The 24165-nt window shown below is 41.3% G+C and overlaps 1 protein-coding gene across 5 annotated transcripts in view; it reads left to right on the plus strand.

Moving 5' to 3' along the window:
* The window catches only part of LOC149022234 (transmembrane protein, putative (DUF2358)), an 82295-nt gene that overhangs the window by 15337 nt on the left and 42793 nt on the right, over positions 1-24165 (plus strand). The window lies entirely within an intron of this gene.

Here is a 24165-nt window from a genome sequence, read left to right on the forward strand (position 1 = left end):
TGAACAAAGAAGAATAAGAGACAATGGGGAAGAGAGAGGAAAGAGGGGAGGAGGAAAGAGAGCTTGCGCATACAAGGCTCCCCCATCTTTCTTACTTTATTGATCAAAACAGTTATGATTAGTTTGTGACATCTTTCATAAGCTAAATTCCAGAAAATAGAAAGTGGATATTGCTTGCAAAAAAGAAGCATCTAAAAAAGTAAACTTATCCTAGAAATGATTTGCTTGTTGACCAACAAAAGGGCGAAGGGGAGCTTGTAAAAAAGGTACCAAAAGGTAGACTAGCAATTTAATTACAGCCCATACCACATGAGTTCTAATACTCCCCCTCTAGCTGGAGTAGGTAAGTCACCCATGCAACATCCATTCGTGAAGTCAGGTCCAAAGAGTGACTTGGTATAAGTGTCACCTGGTTGCTCAGTTGTAGGAACAAAGGGAGTAAAAATCTTCTTTTTGAGAACAATATCTCTGACAAAGTTGCAGTCGACTTGGATGTGCTTAGTGCACTCATGAAAGACATTACTAGCAATGTACATTGCAGCTTGATTATCACAAAACATCTTTATGGGTTGAGTGACTGGCAGTCCCAACTCAAGAAGGAAAGATTGGACCCACAACAGTTTAGCAACAGTTTGAGCCATGGATCTATATTCAGCTTTGGCACTTAATAATGCAACAATAGTTTGCTTTTTCGGTTTTTCCTTCCCCAAGTGATGAGGTTACCACCCATAAACGTATAGTACACAGTGGTAGATCATCTGTCACCATCTGATCATGCCCAATTGGCATCAAAGAAACCAATAATGTCAATATGGTGATGAGGATGATAAATAAGCCCCTTTCCTGATGCTCCCTTGAGGTAGCACAAGATGTGGCATACAACTTCCCATGGACCTTCTTGAGAGAATACATAAACTGACTTACAACACCCACAGGTCACGTCAAAGGATATGTCTAGTCTAGTAACACTAAGATATATAAGCTTGCCTACAAGTCATTTGTACTGCTAGGGATAATCAAAATCTTACTGTTGGTAGAACCAAATTTCTAAGAGGATCCATGGGAGTATAAATAGGTTCAGCTGCAAGGAACCCTATGTCAGTTAGTAAATCAAGGACATACTTCCTGTGAGACAAATTGATCCCCTTTTGGATTAGTTTCACTTCAATTCCTGGCAAATACCAAAGTAAACTCAAATCCTTTATGTGGAAATATTGATGAAGATAGGTTGTAAGTTTAGCTATACTAGTAGAATTATTGTCGGATATGATAATATCATCTACATATTCTATGGAAATTATCACTGTAGAATACTGATGTCGGACAAAGAAAAAATGATCAGAGTAACAATGTGAAAAACCATATTGAGTGAGAATGGAACTAAACAAGTCAAACCACGCTTGTGGAGATTGGTTAAGCCTATATATCGCTTTGTGAAGCTCGGACACTTCCCTTTACTCCTCCCCTTGAGCAACATGCCTTGGAGGTGACTCCATATATACTTCTTCCTCAAGATCACCATAAAGAAAAGCATTCTTCATGTCCATTAGGTATAGGAGCCAATTCAAATTTGCAGCTAAAGAGATAATGATGTGGACCGAATTAAGCTTGGACAATTGAAGAAAATTTGTCAAATAATCTACAACAAACATTCGGGTATAGCCTTTAGCAGTTAACCTTGCTTTAGGGCACTCAATTGATCCATCGGGAAGGTGCTTAATAGTTTACACCCATTGGCAACAAATGACCTTATCAGGGGGAAAATTCATAAAAGAACAGTGTCTATATCAATTTTCCAATTTTCCACCCATTATGGGAAAGAACCTTATGATAGGTTTTCGAATAATGGCAGCAAACAATGAGGACATGAAATACTGGTACAAAGTGATGCAGAATTGAAGACATATTCAAGAAAGAAGAGGCCCATTGGGTCAGGCCCATCAAAGGCCTAAAGCTATCACCCAAATCAGCCCATGGCTTTTATGGGCTAGGATTATTTTAGTGGGTTAAAGTTATCCCATATATTTTTATCTCCATGGTCTAGACCTGAGCCAAGTCTAGTTCTTGAAAAGTGAATAAAAGGGGCGTTGCTTTGAAAATATGAGAACTCATTGTCAAAGGAGTTTTCCTTTGTCAAAAGTTAGGTAGTAGTTGAGTTATTAATTGGTAGGTAGTGTTAACTAGTGGTTGGATGTTACAATTAATGGTTATGTCTCTTTAGAATGCTATATAAAGAGATTTATGTAAGAGGGTGATGACACAACTCAACCCTCAACTTTGAAGTCAAATTGTCTTTTAGCTATTTCCTCTTTGAAGAATCCTTGTGTTTGATCAAGGAAGATTGGCGTTTGATCCAATCGATCCACCTTGCAATGTGAAGCCCAGGTGTACTTTGTTGTTCTTATTTTTCTCTCAATTCTCTTATATTGTTCCTTCCATGTCTTCTTTATAGTTTTGCCCTTGTTTTGAAGACCTATTCAGTCCATGTTGTTAAGCTAATATCCTAGTACTCACACTCCAGTTTTCAGCCTACCTTCATATCTGAATTTTGTTTATCTTAAGTCCATTAAATCTAAAATTATTCCCTATAAAAGATCCTATTTGGCTATTGTTTTGATCATCAAATATAGTACTACATTACAAAGGAGTAAGATGTAAGCAAAAACAAAGTTATCAATGGGTAAACAGTTGAAGATGTCAAAGTACATAAGTGTTTACCTCGCAAGTAGCATTTGGTAAGTTAGTAGGATATGTAAAGTAAAGAGTGGATCAGGAAGAGCCTGAGATTGTATGGTAGTAGCTAGTAGCACTGGAGGATCTTGCCATTGCTGTCGCCTTTGATACACAATCATTAGCCGATCCTCAATAGCAAGAACAATAGGAAGCAAAGGAGTTGGTGGTACACCATCGGGGAATACCATAGTTAAGTCATCAGGAGAGGAGTAAAGGAGTATCCTCAAAGAAGGTAACATCAGCAATTAAAAAATGCCAGTTTTTAAATAGTGCTAAAACAGTGTTAACCTTTTTGAGTGCGTGAATATCGAAGGCAAATACGTTTTGTTCCATGGGGAGAAAGTTTAACTAAAAAAGGTTGCAAAATACTTAGAAAACAAACAGACCAAAAAACACGTGGTGGAAAGGAAAACAAGGGGGTGTTAGGATGTAAAATAGAAAACGGTATTCTATTATTCAACACAGATGAAGGTGTTGGGTCTCAGATCCGACCCTGGTCTCACAACCTTGGTGACTTGACTCCCAATAAGACCTGCAAAAGAAGTTAGACGCGAGCTGGCTTGGATGCCGGGCAACCTCCTCCAATGGCTAAGCCAGTCGGGGATTAGATCAAGGTCCTGAGTGAATGCTGCTTAGGGTTTTATGAGAAAATGTTTGTGTCTTACCCAAGGATTGAGACCTCATTAAATAGTGTGTGGGTTACCTTACTTAGAACCGACAGGGTCACGAGCACTTGCCTGCCTAACTGTTTATGGGATAGACCTTTTGTTTATGTTGGTGTCTCCTTCTTTGTCTTATCGTGAATGGGGTATTCCATATTCGTCAGATATGATTAGGATAGGTCCCGACCATATAGTTGGGTGATTACTCGGGTAAAGATCCGATCCAATCAGCCACGTGTGTTTGCACGTGTGTATCTTATCTATAACACTAGCCCCCTTGCCCGTGCGGTGATAGCTATCATTAGGCGGGATAGAATTCATCGAGAAGTTGATCGGTGTGATACTCCCGATTTGCATCCCGTCCTTAGCGAATATATGACCGTTGAGCTTCCCAGGTGCCAACCCCATTGGGCGGGATAGAATTCATCGAGAAGTTGATCAGTGTGATACTCCCGATTTGCATCCCGTCCTTAGCGAATATATGACAATTGAGCTTCCTAGGTACTAGCCCAGTCTTATGCTCACACGTCACCTGACAAGGCAGTTGGTCATAATGACTCTTACGGGTAACTCAAATGTCTCACAATCTGAGCCGTTGATCAAATTACTTCTCGTTCGTTCGATTGAGTTCATTTTCACTTCTTTTGGAGGTATAAATACCCCCTTCCATTCTCAGTCGTAAGGGTACATCGCTTTCACTGCTCTCGATTAAGCTCATGATCAATCTTTGCTTTCAGTCGTCTTCGCACTTTCCTGATCAGTAAGTTCATTATTAATCATGCCTTAAAGACGTGGTTTGGGTCCCAACCGTAGATTTAAGTTCGACTTGCCCAAGAACCCAAGGAAGAAAGTCCGTCCTGCCCTGGAGGGCTATGCGAGTCAGGGTGACAACGACCAAATGGGAGCTGTCAACCTCACGGGGGACCTTTTGAAAGACTTGCACGAGCAATCTTCAGAGGACATGTCTGATCGGTCTCCTGGTTATAGTCTTGTTGATGATGATCCGAGGGATTTGAGGAAGTCCTCGGGTTAGTGCACTCTCTTATTGAGTCGGTTAATCAAGCAGGTCAGGTCCATCCTCTATCCTGGTTGGGGAGGACCCTAGCGTAGTTCATCGGGATGCTTCAGATCCCGAAGATGAGTCTGCTTCTCCCTCTTCTTCTTTACCTAATGATCCTTTTTCCCGTGCCGGTCCATCTGGTACTTTTTCCCGATCCGGACCCTTGTCATCTTTTCGGGCTAGTCCTTCTTCCCAAACCAAAACTTCAGTTCCTTGTCCTCTATTTCAGTGCTCGAGCGGGTCTCGTGGCCCTTATCCTCCTAAGCCTAATAGGAAAAGCTAAGTGCCGCTGCCCTTGCTAGGGCCCAGAGCGAGCCCCGTACTCTGTGGCATGTTGATTATGTCCTGAGTACTTTGAGTCCTGACTTATATCCGTGCACCCTTACTTTTATGGATTTAAGTTGGTTCCTTATGTATTTTCACATTCCAGAGGGGTATGAAAATTTTCTCCTAACTAAGGATGACCAGGCTAATCATCCACCCGAGGGATGTTTCTCTATTTATTTTAATGCTTTCATTGGGGGGCTACGCGGCTCCCGTTCCAACCCCTTTTCGATGAGGTCCTTGACTATTTAGCATTTGCCTGTCTAACCTTTGCCCGAATAGATGGCGCAATGTTATAGGTTTTGTAGGCTTCTACGGTAATTTGGGCGTTGTCCTGACCTTTCGCCTCCTTCACTACTTCTTCATGCTCCGTCCTCATTCGCAGCAGGGCTGGTACTATTTGGCCAAAAGGCCTTCTCTTGCCCTTGAGTTTCAAGGGAACTTCATCGAGTAAGAAACCCTCTTGTCCACCACCAAGAAGTGAAGGGAGTTTTTCCTTTTTTGCCGGCCTACTTGTCCTGCTCCCTTTACTTGTGTCTTCCAAAAGAGGACGAAAAAGGAGTTGGACGGGCTAAATACTTAGTTCAACCTAACTCCAAAGGAGATGGATGTCGTTTGGGACATCGGTCGGGTTGATGGAAATTCCTATGCCGTACATGGTTACGCAATGGAATATGTTCCTGTTCTGCAGCTATGGGGTTTCGCCCCAGGTGAGCCCCTCGCTTTGCTTTATTTTCTTCTTTTCTTGTATGTGTGTTTGACCCGACCTCATTTTTTCTTGCAGTGCCTAAAAGAGTTTCTCTGGATGCTTTGACGGCGGCCGCTAGTGGGGTGATATCATTTTCTCGGGCTAGGAAGCCCCCATCTAAATCGAAAGCCCGCTCTTGAGCCGTCCACTACTGCTGTCGTTAGGCCCCCACCTCCTGCTGTTAAGCCCCCTCCCCCAGCAAGGAGTCCCTGGAAGAGGGCTGCTCCCGAGTCTTCCGGGAGGGCCGGTGTCATTATTTGGGAAGCCCCTCGGAAAGTGCCTCCCTAGATCTACTCCCGACTCTACCGAATCGATGGGCACTTTTGTCCCGCAGTGGGAGTTAACTGTTTGAGACTATGTTTTTGCAGATTTGGCTATTGCTCGAAGTTGGGTCGAGAAGTCTACCCTCCCGTTCGATTGGGACTATATGAAGGAGTCCTCGGACAAGGAACTCTTCCCGGATGCGTATAGGTATGTCTCCTTCGTATGCTGGTGAATTTTCATACTTGGTATTTGTAAGGACCCTTTGTTTTGTTCTTTCACTCAGATACCTGGGCAGCTCATTGTTTTGCTGAGGTGGTCGACTAGGCTCATCATCGGGAAGAGGAACTGAAACTTTCTCAGAAGGTGTGTCAGCAGGCCAACCACAGCTCGCATCAAGCCAAACAGGAGCTTGAATCGGTTCAGGAGGAGGTGGAGTCCCTTTGGAAGTAGAAATCTAAGCTTAAGGAGAGCTGGAAAAATATAAGGGGAAGGCTAAATCTCTCGGAAAGAAACTCGGGAAAGTCTCGTCTGATTTGAACAAGGCTAACACTTTGCTAGATGAGGTGACGGAGAAAATGAGCAGTTAAAGAAAACTATTAAGCATATGAAGGCTTCTTCTTCTTCTCCCAAGAGGGGCCCCAAGGATGTGAGGAGGAGAGTATTCGAGGAGTATTTTGAGACCCCTCAATTCAAAGATGCTAGCTCTCTCTGTGGCTGCTTTTAAAAAGGGGAGGGACTAGGCGTTCAAGCTTGCTCGTCAACGGACCACCTTCCCGGACATGGAGAAGCTGCACTTGGTTCTTAATACTTTGGTGTTTGATGAACTCCAATTGCCATGTCCCGAGGATCTTCCTGAGTTGCTAGCGGTGGAGGATCTAGATCCTGTTGACTTTATAGACTCTCCCCTCCCTGAAGAAGACCCTTCTCCCACGCCTTCTCCCGAGCTTCAGATTGACGATGATGGGATTCCGGATGATACTACTCTTGATATTACTACCTTTTTGATGCCGCCCCTCTTGCCGATCAATCTACTGAGCCAGTGCCCACCTCGAGCCAGTCTTGAATTTTCTTTTTATACTTTGTATCTTTTTGTACCTCGTTTTTACTCGGGACTTGTTTTTATGTCCCAAACTTTTGTAAATCGGCTTTTGTCCCGACCCCTTTTTATTGTATTACGTTTCTTTGATCTCTGATTATGTTTATACTGAATCAGGAATGTTTTTCTTGCGGGTGTGACCTAACGTATAGGGCCTGATTTACTAACGCATGATCCTGGATGTCTCCTGACTGTTATGAAGATAGCATATCCGGGACCCACTTATGTGCATGTTTTAATCCTTAAGTGCAAAGAGATATGGCCAAGACTTGTACCCGAGACATAGTACTCAAAAGTACGTTTAGTCCTCACATGAGGTGCAAAGAGATATGATCGGGACTTTACTGGGACACGTTATGTAGAAGTATGTTTGGTCCTCAAGATAGGTGCAAAATGTTACCGGGATTATACCCAGGACATAGTACTTAGGAGTACATTTAGTTCTCAAATGAGGTGCAAGGAGATACGATCGGGATTGTACCCGGGGCATGGTACTTAGTAGTATGTTTAGTCCTCACATGAGGTGCAAAGAGATATGACCGTGATTATACCTGGGACATAATACTTAGTAGTACATTTAGTCCTCACATAAGGAGCAAAGAGATACGATCGGGATCATACTCGGGACATAGTACTTAGTAGTACGTCTAGTCCTCAAGTGAGGTGCGAAGGGATCCGTGGTAGGGTTAGTAGGAGTTTTTATTCTTGAATGTTAGGCTTGTACAATTATTGGCAGAATTTCCTCAGATTGGTGGAGTTCCATGATTGGTCAATTAGCTTTCCTATCCCGGGCTCCTTTAGGTGATACGCCCCTGGCTTTGTTTCTTTGTCCACAATGTGGGGTCCTTCCCAGGTTGGGCTTAGTTTTCATTGATTTCTCGGGTTTGAAGCCCCGGTCCTTCACACCATGAGGTCTCCTGATCTGTATCTTCGGGTCTTCACTCGGGAGTTGTAATATTTTGCCACTCTCTCTTGGTATCTTTGATTCTTGTAGTTGGCCATGTCACGAACTTCTTCTAAGAAATCGAGATTGGTCTTGAGTCCTTGTTCATTTTCTTTCTCCACATAGGTTTGATATCTCACTGACCCAGCCAAGACTTTGACCGGAGCCAAGGCTTCTATTCCATAGGTCAGGCTTTCACCCATTGGGGTTGGGGTGGACGTCCGGTATGACTATAGGATACTCAGGAGTTCCTCTACCCACATGGCCCGCTATCTTCCAACCTCTTATTTATCCCATCCAACAATGTTCGGTTTGTGACTTCTACTTGTCTGTTACTTTGTGGGTAGGTGTTCAATATGGTACCTTTTATTAGAACGTCCCAAACCTAGAGCCTTCGAATTGCTTGCCGTTGTCGGTCACCAAAATTTGAGGTATCCCAAATCGGTAGATGATTTTGTCTTAAAAAATTTCTCCATTTTCTTTTCCGTGATGGAGACCAGGGGTTCTACTTCTACCCAATTTGTAAAGTAGTCAATAGCTACAATAAGATATTCTTGACCCCTTGTGGCTTTAGGCAATTTCCCAACTAAGTGCATCCCCCACATAGCAAAAGGAGTCGGGCATAAGATCGGGGACAACGGTACGAGAGGTCCTTTCGGGATGGAGGCATGCTTCTGACATTGTTCGCACTTGTGAATGTACTCAAGGGCGTCGAGCTGCATGGTTGTCAAACAGAGTCTCGACCTTAAGATTTTTTGTGCTAGGGTTTTCCTGCCCATGTGGGCACCGTATATTCCTTCATGGTCTTCTGCAAGGGCATACTTGGCTCGAGATGGGCCAATGCACTTTAAGAGAGGTTAAGAGAACAAGTGTTTTTACAGTTGGTCGTCCAGAATGGTGAACTTTGCTGCTTGGTTTCTGATTTTTCTGGCTTCCTTTTGATTGGTTGGGAGTTGATCGTCCCTTAGATAAGACATGATCGTGTCCATCCAGCTGGGCTCTTACCCGACCTCCAAGACTTCGGTCTCTTGTATGCTCGAGTAGGTGAGTTCTTTTATGTAAACTTGTTGGCTTCTTCATTTTCTTTTCGGGGGATTTGTTTGAAAATAACCTGATCAAACTCTGCCTTGCATTGCTCCACCTTTGAGAGGTATTTAGCCATCTGGTCGTTTTTTGTGTCATATTCACCTTTGATTTGATTTACAATCAACTGAGAGTCACTCTTATTTCCAAGTCCTGAGCTCTTAGAGCCCGAGCAACTCGAAGGCTAGCCAAGACCCCCTTGTACTCGGCCTCATTGTTGGAGGTCTTGAAGTTGAACCTTATAGCATAATTGACTTTAAAGCCATCTGGGCTCACTAGGGTTAATCCTGCCCTAACCTCGAGTGATTGCTCGAACCGTCCACATGTAATAACCATAGTTCCTTGCGATCATCGTCATCTATTGTTTGAGGAAGACTATTTTCCACAATGAAATCAGTTAGTACTTGGGCTTTTATGGCTCTCCTTGGCTTGAATTCGATTTGATATTCACTTAGCTCGACTGCGCACCCGACCAGTCTCTCAACTACGTCCGATCTATGCAAAATCATCTTGAGTGGGAAGTTGGTCAGCACGATGATCGGGTGTGCTTGAAAGTAGGGCCTTAGCTTTTGCGAGGCCACTAGTAAGGCCAAAGCTTGTTTGTCAATGTCTGGGTATCTTGTTTCTGCATTGATGAGTACGTGGCTCACGTATAGACCGGGTTTTGGGTCGTATCTTCTTTGACCAAGACTGCACTTACTGCGACTGGGGAGATGGCTAGGTAAATGGTGAGATTCTCACCGGGAGTAGGGAGGGCCAATACGGGAGTCGTCCCGAGCGATCTTTTAAGTTCTTCGAAGGCTTGTTGGCATTCTTCAGTCCATATGCCTTCTCCCAGATCTGATGTGGCTTTTAGTGCTTTGAAGAATAAGTTGCAGTTTTCCCCAACTCAAGAGATGAAGCGGTTTAGTGCGGCTACTATCCTGGTCAGACATTGGACATCTTTTACCGTTCTCAGGGGCTGCATATCTACTAATGCCTTGATCTTTTTGGTGTTCGCTTCGATTCCCCGTTGAGATACCATGAAGCCGAGGAACTTCCCGAAAGATACCCTGAACGCACACTTGTCAGGGTTCAGCCGCATCCGGTAGGTTCACAACATGTCGAATGCTTCTTCCAAGTCTGTTAAGTGTTTTGCCCAAGCCAAGCTTTTCATAAGCATGTCATTGATGTACACTTCCACGTTTCTCTCGATTTGGTCTTTGAAGCGAGCACGTCCTCTATCACCCGCCACCGTGCTTACGGCTCTATACCCCAACCCAACTTGCTCTGGCCCGTAGGCTTGAAAAAAAAGCCGTAGTTTGCTGAAAAAGGCCATAAATGGATTAATTAAAGTATATAACATACTTCTTATGGCCTGCCTTGAACTACAGCACCAGCACCTTTCTTGCTCCATCAAGAAGATAGCTTGAATTGGTATTGTGACTACAGATATATAGCCAATAGAAAGAGGAATGGAGAGAGTTGCTTGTTTACTGCTCTCTGGTAGGTTGCCACGGCATTCTTCAACCCAAACAACATTACTCGATAGAAGTAGCTTTCTGGTCCAGTTATGAACGAGGTGTGTTTCTCATCATGTCGGTCCATTAGTATTTGGTTGTATCCGGAGTATGTGTCCATGAAGCTGAGAACTTCATGGCCGGCGATTGGATCGATGAGCAAGTCTATTCGTTGTCAGTAGCAGTCTTTTGGGCAAGCTTTGTTTAGGTCTGTGTAATCGACGCATATCCTCCACTTCCCATTTGCTTTCTTGACCATTACCACTTTTGTTAGCTAGGTCGGGCACTCAATCGTTTCAATGAAGCTCGCTCACTCTAGTTTCTCCACTTCTACTCGGATTGCCTCGTGTTTTTCTAATGAAAAATTTCATCTTTTTTGGATGACCGGGATTGCATCCTTCTAAATCCAAAACTTGTGTTTGGCTACCCTCTTGTCAATCTTGGGCATGTCTTCTGCTGACTAAGTGAAAAAGTCTGAAGTGTCCCATAAGAATTTGGTTAACTCTTTCTTGAAGGGTTCGGGCTGTTACGACCTGATCATCGTCCTGTGCTCTAGGTAGTCCAGGTGTAGTTGGATTTTCTCCAGTTTCTCCATCGGTTCAACCCTCTGCATGTTGTCATTGTCCCGATCATCTCGGATTTCAATGGTGAGTGCGCTACCCGATCTCTTGGACCTTTGTTTCTGCTTCAAGTAATTGACATAGCACTGTCGGGACGTGGACTAGTCGGATTTACACTCCCCTACTCCAGCCTCGGTCGGGAATTTGAGCTTCATGTGCCTGGGTGAAACCACTACTTCCAGCATGTTAAGAGTTGGTCGCCCAAGTATGACGTTATATGCTATTAAGTTTGAACTACCATGAAGTTAACCTGAACAAGTGCATCTCAGGGGATGTCCCGATCCTGAGGTCGAGCTGGATTGTCCCCTCTGCTATGGCTGAAGATCCTGCGAACCCATACTTGCACAGGGAGTCAACATGTCGTCCTCTAGTTTCAACCTTTTGAACGCTTCATGCAATAGTAGATCAACTGAGGAGCAAGTATCGACTAGAACCTGATGGACTTCCCGATTGGCTAGCCTTACCTTTATGATGATCGTGTCGTTGTGAGGGGTGGCTACCTCGTTTAAGTCTTCGTCGGTGAAGGTAATTGGATCAGGACAGGATTGACTCTTCCTTTTTCTTGGCAGGTGCATAACCCCTATGAATTTGGCCTTTTGCTTTGCCTTCCTGACCGACTCGATGGTTGGTCATCCTAATATGATGTATATGGGAGTTTCCTCTCGGTTATTTTCCTTTTTCTGTCTTCTTCACAGCTTCTCCCGGGCTCTGTGATCGGGCCCTTTTTCTGTTGTCGGGTGATTTGTCTTGGGGCACGTCCCGACCCCCTCACGAACTGACCGAGTTTGCCCTCTTGTATTAACTTTTCAATTTCTGACTTGGGGCTGTGACAGTCATTCGTGTTGAGGCCGTAATCCTTGTAGAAACGACAATACTTACATGTCTCAATCTTTAGACCGGGAGTGCATCTTACCAGGCCACTTCAAGGATTTCTTATCCCGGATTTGCATGAGGATTTCTTAGGGTTTGGTGTTGAGAGGGGTGTACTTCCATTTTCCTTTTTCCCGGGCATTGTAGTGCCTATCTCTTTCCTCGTCCGGCTTGCGTTCCTTATTAGCCTTTACTCGAGCGTCTATTACTTCGTACACACTGGCTTGTTTTTGGCACTTACGTAGTAGGGCTCCATAAGTCTTTGGTTTGTCTGATAGCAGGACCTCCAAGAGTCTCTTGTGGGTGATGCCACTCCATAAAGCGTTGTATGCCACTTGGTTGTCTAACTCTTCGATCTCAATGGCTACTTCTTCAAAACGCTTCAAGTAGTCCCGTATGGACTCATTCCTGCCTTGCCTGATGGTGAACAGGCTATCAGAAGTCTTCTTGCTCCCGATCGCACTTCTGAACCGGGCTATGAACTTCCTAGCCAGTTCTATGAAGTTGTTGATATAGCTTGGCTTTAGGCGGCTGAAACATTTGATTGCCGGTCCCTTTAGAGATGCTGGGAAGGTGCGGCAGAGTAGCCTGTCCTCCCGACCCAAGACAGTCATTACAGATTTGAAGTAATTGATATGTTCCTTCAGATCTTCCCTTTCGAATGGGGTGAAAGGTGGCATGATGAAGTTGACTGGGAGGGGCATGTTTATAATTTTGTCCGAGAAGGGTTCCCGGTCTACAACATCGAAGTCCTTATCATGGTCCCAATCCTCTAGCTTTTGCTCCACTTCTGCTACTCTCCTTCGTAGCCGATTCTGTCCCAATTGATTCCTCTTGGACGACATAGTACTTGCTCGGACTAATTGTGACTGGGAGATTGATACTCTTGATCGGGACCCTTGAGGGTGAGTTTTTCCTTCTTGGTCATTTTAGCCCGGTTGACTTCTTTGGGGGAGATCCCAAGTCTGTCTATGTTCCGAGAGTCGATTGAAGGCGCTGACCTTGGTACCGTCCCCGGGTCTTTTCTCCATCTGAGTCCCAGAGTGTGCCTCTTGTCGATCGTTGGCCCGGGTTCCCCTCGCCGTCCGGGCAGCTTGCTGTAATCTTCTTGGCTGAGTGTCGTGTGGGGGTCCCTGTTGAATTCCTACCTGGTGCACTAGCCCTTACAACACTCCTTGTAGCTCGAGCATTCCTCTTCGGATCTCGTCCAGATTTGCAGCGGTGGCAGGTCCTGGGGCCCTGCCGACATACCTTCCCATAGGGGGTGCGTGGCAACTCGGGTTTTGTCCCAATCATCCTCCCAATTAGAGTGCTCGACTCCATCTTCCCGGAGGTTCTAATCATCTGGGTTTTGGTCCCTAGTCATAGTATTTTGTCGGGTAGTTTGCCCTGTATTGATTGTTCATCTCATCATGACTTGTTATCGTTTTCCCACTGACGGCGCCAAATACTGTTGCGTCTGAGATCCGACCTTGGTGAATTGATTCCCGATTGAGGTCCTGACTATGAAGAGGATAAGACTTGCAAAAGACGTTAGATGCGGGCCATCTTGGATGTCGGGCAACCGCCTTCGATAGCTAAGTTAGTCGGGGATCAGATCAAGGTCCCCAACGAATGCTGCTCAGGGTTTTACCAAAAAATTTTCATGTCTTACCCAAGGATTGAGACCTCATTAAATAGCGTGTGGGTTACCTTACTTAGAACTGACAGGGTTCCGAGCACTTGCCCGCCTAGCTATTTCTGGGACAGACCTCTGTTTATGTTGGTGTTTCCTTCTTTGTCTTAGCGTGAATGGGGTATTCCATATTCGTCAGATATGATCGGGATAGTTCCTGACCATATAGTCGGGTGATTACCTGGGTAAAGATCCGATCCAATCAGCCACGTGTGCTTGCACTTGTGTATCTTATCTGTAACAAAAGGCATGCAATTCATCAAAACGTGTAGTAAGAATTGCATCACACCGAAAGTTCCAAATGTCCTAAAGATGTCTATTCTTATGTTTAGCCACCCCCTTCTTTTCTTTTCTTTTTTTTTTTTTTTTTTTTTGGGGGGGGGGGGAGGTGGTATAAGAACGGTAGTTTGATGTATCATGCCCTTAGAAAAACAAAAATTAGATATATCCGTTTTAACATATTCTAAGGCATTATCAGACCAATTTATGTTTTTTTATGGAAGCATCAAATTGGGTCCTTATTTCATTATAAAAACTTTGTAAAACAGAAACAAACTGTGAAGGATTCATTTATGGATACACCCATGAAAAACAAGAATGATCATCTATAGAACTCATGAAGTAATGAAAACATAACCTATCTTTAACTCGACAAGGACCCCAATTATCAAAATATACTAAGGAAATTAAAGATGGGTTATGGGTATACTACTGTTAGGAATTGTTGGCCTATGATGCTTTCGCAGTTCGCATGCTTCACTTTGAAGAGAACAAGTAGACTGACAACGAGGAACCATCAGTTGTAATTTGTACAAGGAGGGAGGACCAAGATGAAATGCCACTGAAGTGGAGTGATACGTGTCGAGGCAGCAGTAGCCCTGTCTCTAGATCATGAAAAAACAAAATAAGAGGGAAAAAAGTGATAGAACAGTTAAGGGTTAGTCAGTTGGCTGACAGAAAACAAGTTCAAAGGCATTTTGGGTGTAAATAGGACGGAAGATAAAATAATGAAAGTTGTAGGAGAGACTGCTCCATGTTCTAGTACTTTAGTGGAGAAGCAATCAGCTAAAATAACAGGAGAGGAATTGGTACACTTGGTCAATAATGAAAATAAATGACTTTCCAGCTTTATGGCTGGAACCACCGTAATGAAGTACTCATGGAGTGGATGTGGATGTGGTAAGAGCAGTACTACCTGTATGGGCTAATGTAGCAGTAGAGGTGGAGACCGAATTGAATTTAAGCTGCTGTAGTCACTTAAGAAGCATGCCATAATCTTCATAGGAAACAGTGGAACTATTAGACTATCCTCTAGATGCAGAGTTTGTGAGTTGCCAATGGGTTCACAAGTGTTCTCCTTAAATTCTGTGTTTGCCAATTCATGAGTCCAGTCTGGTTTACCATTCTTTGCCCAGAACGTGTCAATGGTATGATTAAGCTTTCCACAAAAGATGCACTAGCGGGAGGACTTATCCGGCTGCTGTCCACCATGCTTAATCAAGCCATTACCATTACCTCTTGAGGAGGATTTTCCACGACCAGCCACAAAACCAGAGTAGTCCTTGGAGGAGGCATTTAAGCATTAAGAAGAGCTAGGACTAGTTGATTCAATTGAGAGAGAAGAAGATTTCATTGAGTGAAGGCACCTTCTTCCAGTAAGCAATTGACTCTTGATTGTCTGATAATGAGGATGAAGTCCAGCCAAAAAATTGGCAACATAAGACTTCGATCGTTGCTCCTTCAGTTTTTCAAGGTCAGTTGTGATGGCTGGTATTGGGGAACCTGTAGTTCCTTAAGATAGGCTTTGTAAGTAATGAAATAGTCATTCAGAGATTTGTCTCCTTGAGAAAACAGAATAATGTTTTCATACAATTCGTAGGTGCAAGATATGTTCTTAGCTTGTGAATAGCTTTCATAGAGGCCTTCCTACACTCCCTTGGCTAAATATGAAACATCAGTTTTGCAGCAATGGAGGGATCAAAACTTATTCCATAACAAAATTTTAACAACAAAATTTTCTCTCACCCATTCATCATGAGCAGCCACAGAAGTAGGATCCTTAAGGTCAAGTGTAGGTGGGTCTTCCTTCATATATTTAAGTTTGCTCTTGGCATGGATGTAGGCCTCAACAGTCTGAGTTCATAATAAATAATTAGAGACACCACTTAATTTGATGGTAATGATCTGCTCTTGTGAATCATCAGCAAGTTTAGATTCAATGATGGTCTTAGACCAGTTCAATCACCTCTGATCCAACCCCAAAAGAACCGGTCCTATGGGGTTTGGTCCAACCAAATTTGGACTTATTTAGTATTTTATATCACATTTAACTCAGTCTGTTACTTGTTTTATTATTCATACGTAAGAGTGAGTTAGACTTTGTTTAGGATTTTGTATTGGATTTTGATTTCAATTAGAATTTGTGTTTTATTTCCGGTAAATAGATTGTATTAGGATACGGTTTTCAGGTTGAATTGATTGAAGAGTTTTGTTTGTTATTGGAGAGATTTCCTTTCCCTATTCTACTTCCCCTTCTTCCCCTCCCTACTCTCTAATTCTCCTTCCCCATGATTGCAGCCCTATACTAGACCTGCATGATCTGGTATTAGAGAAGAAGGCCCCACCCCCATCTACTTCTTCTTCCTCTATTTCCTCTCCTCTTCACTGGTTTTATTTCTGTGTTGAGGCAGTCCCCAGAAAAATGAAAAATCCCTAATTCCCGTTCAACAAACCCGCAGCCCTTTTTCTTCCTTTTGCAAATTCATGTTCTGGCAGCAATTATAAAACGAAAAGTATATAAAGAAAAGGGTCTGTGTTCAGCCGCACCAGAAAACAAATAAAAACAAAGAAAGAGAGAGACAGATGAAGAAGAACTCAGAAGTCTGAGAGAGAAGTAGAGGGGAAAAAATGACAGATGATAGGCATGGAACAAAATTCGAGGTAAACAAAAGTTTTGACCCTGTGAAAATGAGAAATTTAGGTTGAAACTTGGGACTTTTTCTAGCAAATTTCGGCAGATTTTAGGGATTTTAGGGTGGAACTTTGTGTTAAGTTAATTAGAGCATAATTAACACATCAGCACATGCATTTTTCTTTAATATATATATATATATATATATATAATATATATATAAAGAGAGAGAGAGAGAGAGAGAGAGAGAGAGAGAGAGAGAGAGAGAGAGAGAGAGGTTTTGGACAAAACACCATGAACATAACATTCAATATATAAATTCTAAGTTTAAAACTTCAAATACAAAGTAACTAATTTTTAGCCTAAGCACACATCACTTAATAACCCAAGGAATTCCCAAACTTTGGGTTTTGTTTCCCTTCTTCTAATTAAAAATATTTTTGTATTAATTAAAATATTAATTATTAGTAGTTATTGAATACATGAAATCAAAATTTGACAACCTAAAATTTTGGAGGCCTTCATAACGTAGATTGAATGATAGTGTCTCACATACATCAAAACAAAGCCAATACATCATGTATATGTAAGTTATTTTTTGAAAAATATAATTTTGTAGGTAATTTTTAAAATTAGAAAAATAAAGAAATACTGGCATACTTTAAAAATTAAATCTAATAATATAAATTATTAGATCTAACTACCAAAGACAACATATATTTAATTCGAGAGAAACTGATGTGTCTCAGTTCTGATCTTGGTTCCGACTAAGCCGTTCTAATATTGGAATACTTGCTCGTGTCCAGAGACGATGAGTCCTGCAAGCAAGGTCAGACGTGGGCCGGCTAGGTTGCCGGGTAACCGCCTTTGATGGCTAAGTCAGACAGTGACTAGGTAAAGATCCCATGCAAGAGCTACACAGGAATTTGCTAAGAAAGTGTTTGTGTCTTACCGGAGGGGTGAGTCTTTGTTTAAATAGTATGCGAGTTACCTCTTTGGTTATAGATAGGCTTCCCCAATGGTTGTCCCGCCTAATCATCCTTGGACTTGACCTTCTGTTTATGGCGATGTTGCCTTATAGGTCCAGCATAGATGGAGCCTTCCATATACATGATGCAATCGGTTGACATCCTGATTGAGTTACTGGTTTTAGCCCCGGTCGGCTCCAGACCTGGTCGAGTTCAATCTTCTCGTATCAGAATCCAACATCATTTGAGCATGAAACAAAGAAAAAATAAAAAGTCTTGGGAAATTTCAATTACGTGATAAAAAATTTTGAAATGACCACCAAGAACTATGGACATCACCAAAGGAGGGAAGGAAATGACTTAAAATCACTTGGAATGCTCACAAAGGTTGAAATTAGAGGGGAAACAAAGGGTTGAAACTTGAGGTTTTGCTTGGGTTTTGTTTGAAATATTGCATTTTTGCAGAGTTTATATTGAAATTCATTATTTTAAGTGAAAAAATCCACCTGGTCGAACCGGTTGACCCATATTTTGACCAAGTTTCGTAAGTTTTGAAGAAATTTTGGAGGTTTCAATGGAAACCTGTGATTTCGTTTCGGTACCCATAGGTTTCGTTTCAACCTTTTCAAAATGGGAAATTTTGCATGTTTTGAGGGAGTATTGTTCCATGTCGGATGCCAAAATAGAGAAAAAAAAAAGAAAGATCAAAGAAGATGAAGTAGCGAGAACCGGAAGAGCGGGAAGGAAAAAAATAAAAATAGAAGGAAAAACTAGAGAAGAGAAGTTATACCTGGGTTTTCTCCTGATTGGTAGTGTTGCAGTTTTGTCTCCAACTCCAAGCTACATTGTGGTTTCCTTATTTCCATAACAACCACGATAAGTTTCCTTTCTCTTTAAACCCATATAACCCCTACATTAGTATTCGGTTCTTTTAGGTCTTAATTTTACCTTTATTTTCCAAACTACCCTTCCATTCTTCTATTATTTCCCTTGCTGCTACTTCTTTCTTTTATTTCCAAGTTTACCCTTCCCTCTAAGCATACCATTAAAATAATCCTCTGATTTTGATCCAAAACTACAATTTCTGCCACCCCCTTTGAAAAGTTTGCACTAATTACAAGTTTTTCATTATACAGTATGATTATTTACTGTTTTGCCATTCCATCCTTTCCTTATTAAGTGTTCTATTATTTTCCCTTCACCATTGTAGCCAATAATTAAGTCCTTTAGCAATTAATCTCTTATAAGGCTCACACAGATGCTAAAATTGATACATGTTCGTGAAATAAAAGTAAACTGCAAGTGCATGGTATCGTGTAGCTAATGGGTTGATCTCACGGAGATATACACTTCAAAATTTAATGATAATGTGAAAGTGCAATGATTTAAAATTTTTAACTAATTAATTAACTAAATTAGTAGATCTAAATGAGTGGTCCTAACACATACATCTAATGCGATCAAATTGAAAATAAAAATAAAACATATATAAACTAACCAATCATCATCTAATAAATAAAAAAAATGCATAAAGAAAGAGCGGGAATAAAAGATGCGAACAATTAATAAATAAACAAATAAAAGGGAAGTGATCCAAGTGTCAGCTCTGGATCTAGGGAAGGGCAGTAAAACTAGGATGGCTTTGATTGTGGACCCTTTGCCGTAGCTTACCGTCCACTGATTAAGAGAATGGATATTAAAGAAAAAAAATGTAGAAAGTAAATAACATAACAAATAACAAATCAATAAATGGAAAAGGGAAACGACTGTAGGCATCTTTGATTAAGGACCTAGGGGATAGGAAAACAATAAATAAATACTGAAAAGTAAATCCTAAGTTAAGAATATGGAGGGTTAAATAGAAGCGGGAATGGAGGGGGGAGTGAAGATTACTGACGAAGGCTACTTACTTGCATCCTTGAATCTTGAATAATAAAAAAAACCTTGAATGATCGATTTGAATCTCAACCAACCCTAATAACCAAATCTAGAATGATCCAAATCTGCAATTGTTAGACCCAGAGAAAAACAAATCCTCTTCAAAATTGAAACTTGAACCTTGAGACTTGGAGCTTGGAGATTGAACTCGATGAAATTGAAATTGAAATTGAAATTGCATTGATCAAAAGAAAGAAAATACACTTGCATAAATAAACAAAATAACTTGAATATTCATTGCATTACATAGAAAAAATTGAACCTTGGCATTCAATCTAGAAACTAGAACCCCACAAAGCAATTAAAGAACTAGAAAAACCTAAACAAGCTAAAGAGAAAAGAAGGTGTGGAAGGCCTAAACAAACTAAAGAGAAAAAAGTCTCCCCTAGGTCTAAGAGGAGAGGTATTTATAGGGGATGGTGAATGGGGTGGAAATAAGGATAATTGAATAAATAAAGAAATATGAGTTAAAAATAATAAAGGAAAAAAAATAAAGAAAGAAAAAAAAATTCGTGTAAGGGTTGGGGGGGGGGAGAGAGATAAAGAAAAACATATAAAAAAAAAATAACTTTATTTGAGTTAGATGTGGAGAAGAAAGAAAGGAAGGAAAAAAAAAATTTTAGAAAAGTAATGTGGGTTAATTAAGGGGAAAAAATAATAATAAAGTGAAAGAAATAGAAAGTGGGGAGAGAGAAAAATAATTAGGAAATAAATAAAATATAATAAAATAAAGTCTTTTAGAAAATCTATGAAAAAAAATAAAAAACCTAATCTTGACTACTTGTAGGCCCCATACATTTTTCAATTGCAATAAAGTAAAATAAAATAAAATCTTAACTAGTTTCAGCCGTAAATCAAAATTGGCTTCTTTATTTCTAAGATATTCTTGGAGTTGGCCCAAAATCGCATTTCTAGCCCATTATGCTTCAAATCAGGCCCTTTTTGCACTTGAGAATTTGAATGGACCTCTTGACGTGTAAAATTGCATGTTTTATATCCAAAACTCCAAATATTTGCTCAAATCTTGAAAAATCCTAAAATCTGCAAAAACAACATAAAACCCAAGGTAGCTCCACTCTAAGTGTGTAAAATGCATGCTTTATGCCCTAAGGTTTCACAAATAAATGTGCTTATCATTACGCTTATTGCTAATATGGATACCATGAAGACGATGTTGAATCTATACAATATCTATTGATTAATTAACAGCCTCTGATAAAGGAAAGCGCCCCTTGGTGCTTGGGAGTTCTTCTAACCGTAATCCTTATGGTACACCACCAAGGTCACCAACCCTTCTACTAGCACCCCCACCCCATCTTATAGAGCTGGTTGTTATGATCATAGTTGTTAAAGTGTTCACCTAGGAGCGCTTAAGCAGCTGCCTTGCTGCCTAGGCTCATATTTGGGTCAAGGCAACCTGGTGTCGTCTTATCGCTTAGGCGACAGCTAAGCGACGGTTTGCCACCTTGTTTGGTGTCACCTTGGTTTTCTCTGCTCTCTATCGCTTAGCCTCGCCTTGTTGCCTTGACAACTATGGTTATGATGACTGTGGAGCAGCAAGGCTGGATGTTTCAGATTTTATTGGTACAATAACCCATAACGCTATCTTGACTGCATTCATTGTTCGGAAACCTTTTTAAGGTGATATGGGTTAACCGAGGGTCGAAAAATATTACTTGCAGAAGCAAAACTGAAGGGTATAGCTCAAGTGTAGTGGATCAAGCATCAACAACAGAATTGAACCCGAGGCATTGGCATAATAAGTACCTGGGCTGAAATGCATGAAATTATGAACATAAGTGTCACATCCCTTCAGCCGGTACCCTATCTAGAATACTTGGAGGTGTGATCCACAGCCCTGAAGATCAAGTTTAGGAACGATCATATCCACTTAGCACAATAACATAATCAAAAGCAAAAACAAATCATTGTATTCAAATAATTTAATAATAAAATCAAGAAAGGATCTCAGAAGGATCACAAAAGAATATCAGAGTGCGGATATAATGATACCAAATCAAAAGAAAATTGTAGAGTATAACGGAAATATACCCCACAGCAAACGCGGAAGGTAGATCGAAAATCTAAAGAAAGGTTTCAGCTATTTCAATTATAAGTAAAGGTCTAGAAGAATAAGTCTGTCGGCTCTTCTTCTTGTTCAATCTTCATCTACTTCACCTTAGGATTGTACTCTTGTAACTTCAGGTCAGCATCTAGCTCACGATCCCATCGGCGAATAAGACGATGTCAGCTGTTGTCAATAGGAGCCGTTAGTGTAGTCCAAACCTATGTACTGGTCACACCATTGGTCATGACCTTCTCTATTGACTTCCAAAGCTGAACCATGTAATGAAGGGTTCTCTGTACTGTAGCACGGGTTTTCTTCCGATTTTGCAAAAGAATCTAAAACCCAGACCCTAAAAGGTAATCTCAAAAAGAACTTAGCAAGTAGTCCAATCACACAACAAACATCTTCACACACAATCCGAAACAATATAAATGCAATGAGATGAAACAATGAATGCAAGTATGCTTCAAACTCTATATATGCTAGTCTCTATTAGCAGACAAGCTTTAAGTCATAGCACCATACTCCTCTAGGTAGGTCTCAAATCACTCTCCCTCAACTTTCCCGGTCTTTTGGTTATCCGTTGGTAATTGGGTCCTGCATCCTTCTCGGACATTCTATGGTTGGGGTTTAGGTCACCACTCTCTCACATCACCATTGGTCTGAGTATTGGCGCGTGTTTTTTTTTTCCAGGGTTAATCTTAGCCCAATGCAAGTCATCTACTGAGTCACATCTACTTTAGATACGTCCATTCCTTGCTTCCCGCGAACCTTTCCGGTACCTTTCCCACTAGAGTCACTGTCTCCTTCCCGGCTACGTAGACTCTTAACCCTATTGGTCATCCACAAATAGTAAACGGGAAGCTCTTATGTCCTCTCACGGGTTGGTTACAGGTTTTGAGTGTCCATGAGCCCAAGACTACTACTGTAACCCTACCAATGAATGGCCCCACAATGTGATTCTTGTCCTCTCACGGGTTGGTTACCGGTCTTGGGTGCCCACAAATCCCCATTGCTTCCACGAGTCATTCGGTCTCAATTCCCTTTCCGATAGGGTCAGATATGACATGGTTTCCTAGCCGAACACTTCTAAACATGCCCTAGGTATATCAACCAGTAGTCAGGGGAAAAGTTAAGGGGTACCATAGGAAAGCGTACCATACCACCTCCACTGGTGTCCAAGGACAAAAACGCCGAAAGGGAATTCCCCATTCTACAACTACAACCTAGGCATTTACATTATATCATGATTCCATATATATCACATTCACATCATTCAATAATCAATTCTAATATGTAAATCTCAATATGAACATGCTATTGTAGTTACAGAAGTAATACAACGTTGAAAGTAAAACAACAGTAGCTAAATCATGCATTCAAGTCATATCACAACAAGGCATGTAAATTTGCATATTGTGAGTGAACGTACTCACCTCGAATTCCAAATCTATAACCTTTAAGAGAGAGATCAGAGAACAAATCCAAAATCGCCTAAACAAGCTCAAACAAACATATATAGGTCATAAGAAACAAATCTAAAAGATCGGAGTCGAAAAAGAGACAAAATAGGGAATTCTGCTGTTAGCAACTCCTTTGGTCGATGGTGCTTTGGTCTATGGCATCGACCAAGCAGGATTGACCAAGCAGACAATGTACGGACAGAATCTCCAAATTTTTATTGAAAACTCGCCGAAACACACCGATTAACAGGGAAATTCTAAAACAATATACTAAGACTATCTATAAAGGTTCAAAAATCTAAAAAGGTCAATGGAAAAGAATTTTAATAAAACATCCTTTTAGGCTAAAACTGTGGATCATCACGGAAAGGCTAGAATGAAAGGGGGCTTAATCAAAAGGATAGAGAACAGTAGATCATGCATAGAAAACAACTAAGGAGAAGGTCTAACACAAATTTAGAATAGAAAACTACAGTAAGAGTAGATCATGTTAACAAAACTAAATCAAATAGATGGAGGATCACTATATGGCTTCAAGGGAGAACATAGAGTGAATGGGGATTCACTCTAAGACAAGGAGATCAGAGGTTGGGTCATTATAGTAGTGTAATACCTTCCTCATAATCAAAACAACAAAAGAAAATAGTAGAGAGAGTAGTAGAGAAGAAAGAGATAGAATACCAACCTTGAAGAAGAGTAATCAAAGAGAGACTTTGGTTGAATGCTTGGGGATCTTCCTTGGCTTGAGGAGGAGGCTCTAGGTTCTTCCCACGTTCTCCAATAATTTAGAGGCAAAACAATTAGGTTTAGACCGAGGTGGATCCAAAATCCAAAACTTCCAAAAATAACAAATATGTTTCCGGAGTTCTTTTGGTCGATGGTATCGACCAAGGAAGGATCGACCAAAGGGTCTCTCTTTGTCCACTTGCTGAATTTTGGATCTCCAGGGTCAAAACCAACATTTAGGCCTTCAACCAACTTATGGAAAGGTCTCACCTGACTTCCTAGGACCTTCCAAAGATATCCACACTGAACTCAGGGTCCCACTTCAAGGTCAAACATCAAACTTATCACTTTTTCATCCAAAACAGACAGGGTGTCCAAGTTAGGGTTAGGGCTGGATTTCACAATAAGGGTTTTTGCATTTTGATTACTTTTTTGTGTCTATTCTTTCAATCGTAAGAGCTAGAGTCATTGGATGGTAATTTGAAATTTGATTGATTAATACATAATATAGAAC

The sequence above is a fragment of the Hakea prostrata genome, chromosome 3 (assembly GCF_041222555.1).
Source record: "Hakea prostrata isolate BN-2017 chromosome 3, UWA_Hpros_2, whole genome shotgun sequence".
NCBI lineage: Eukaryota > Viridiplantae > Streptophyta > Magnoliopsida > Proteales > Proteaceae > Hakea > Hakea prostrata.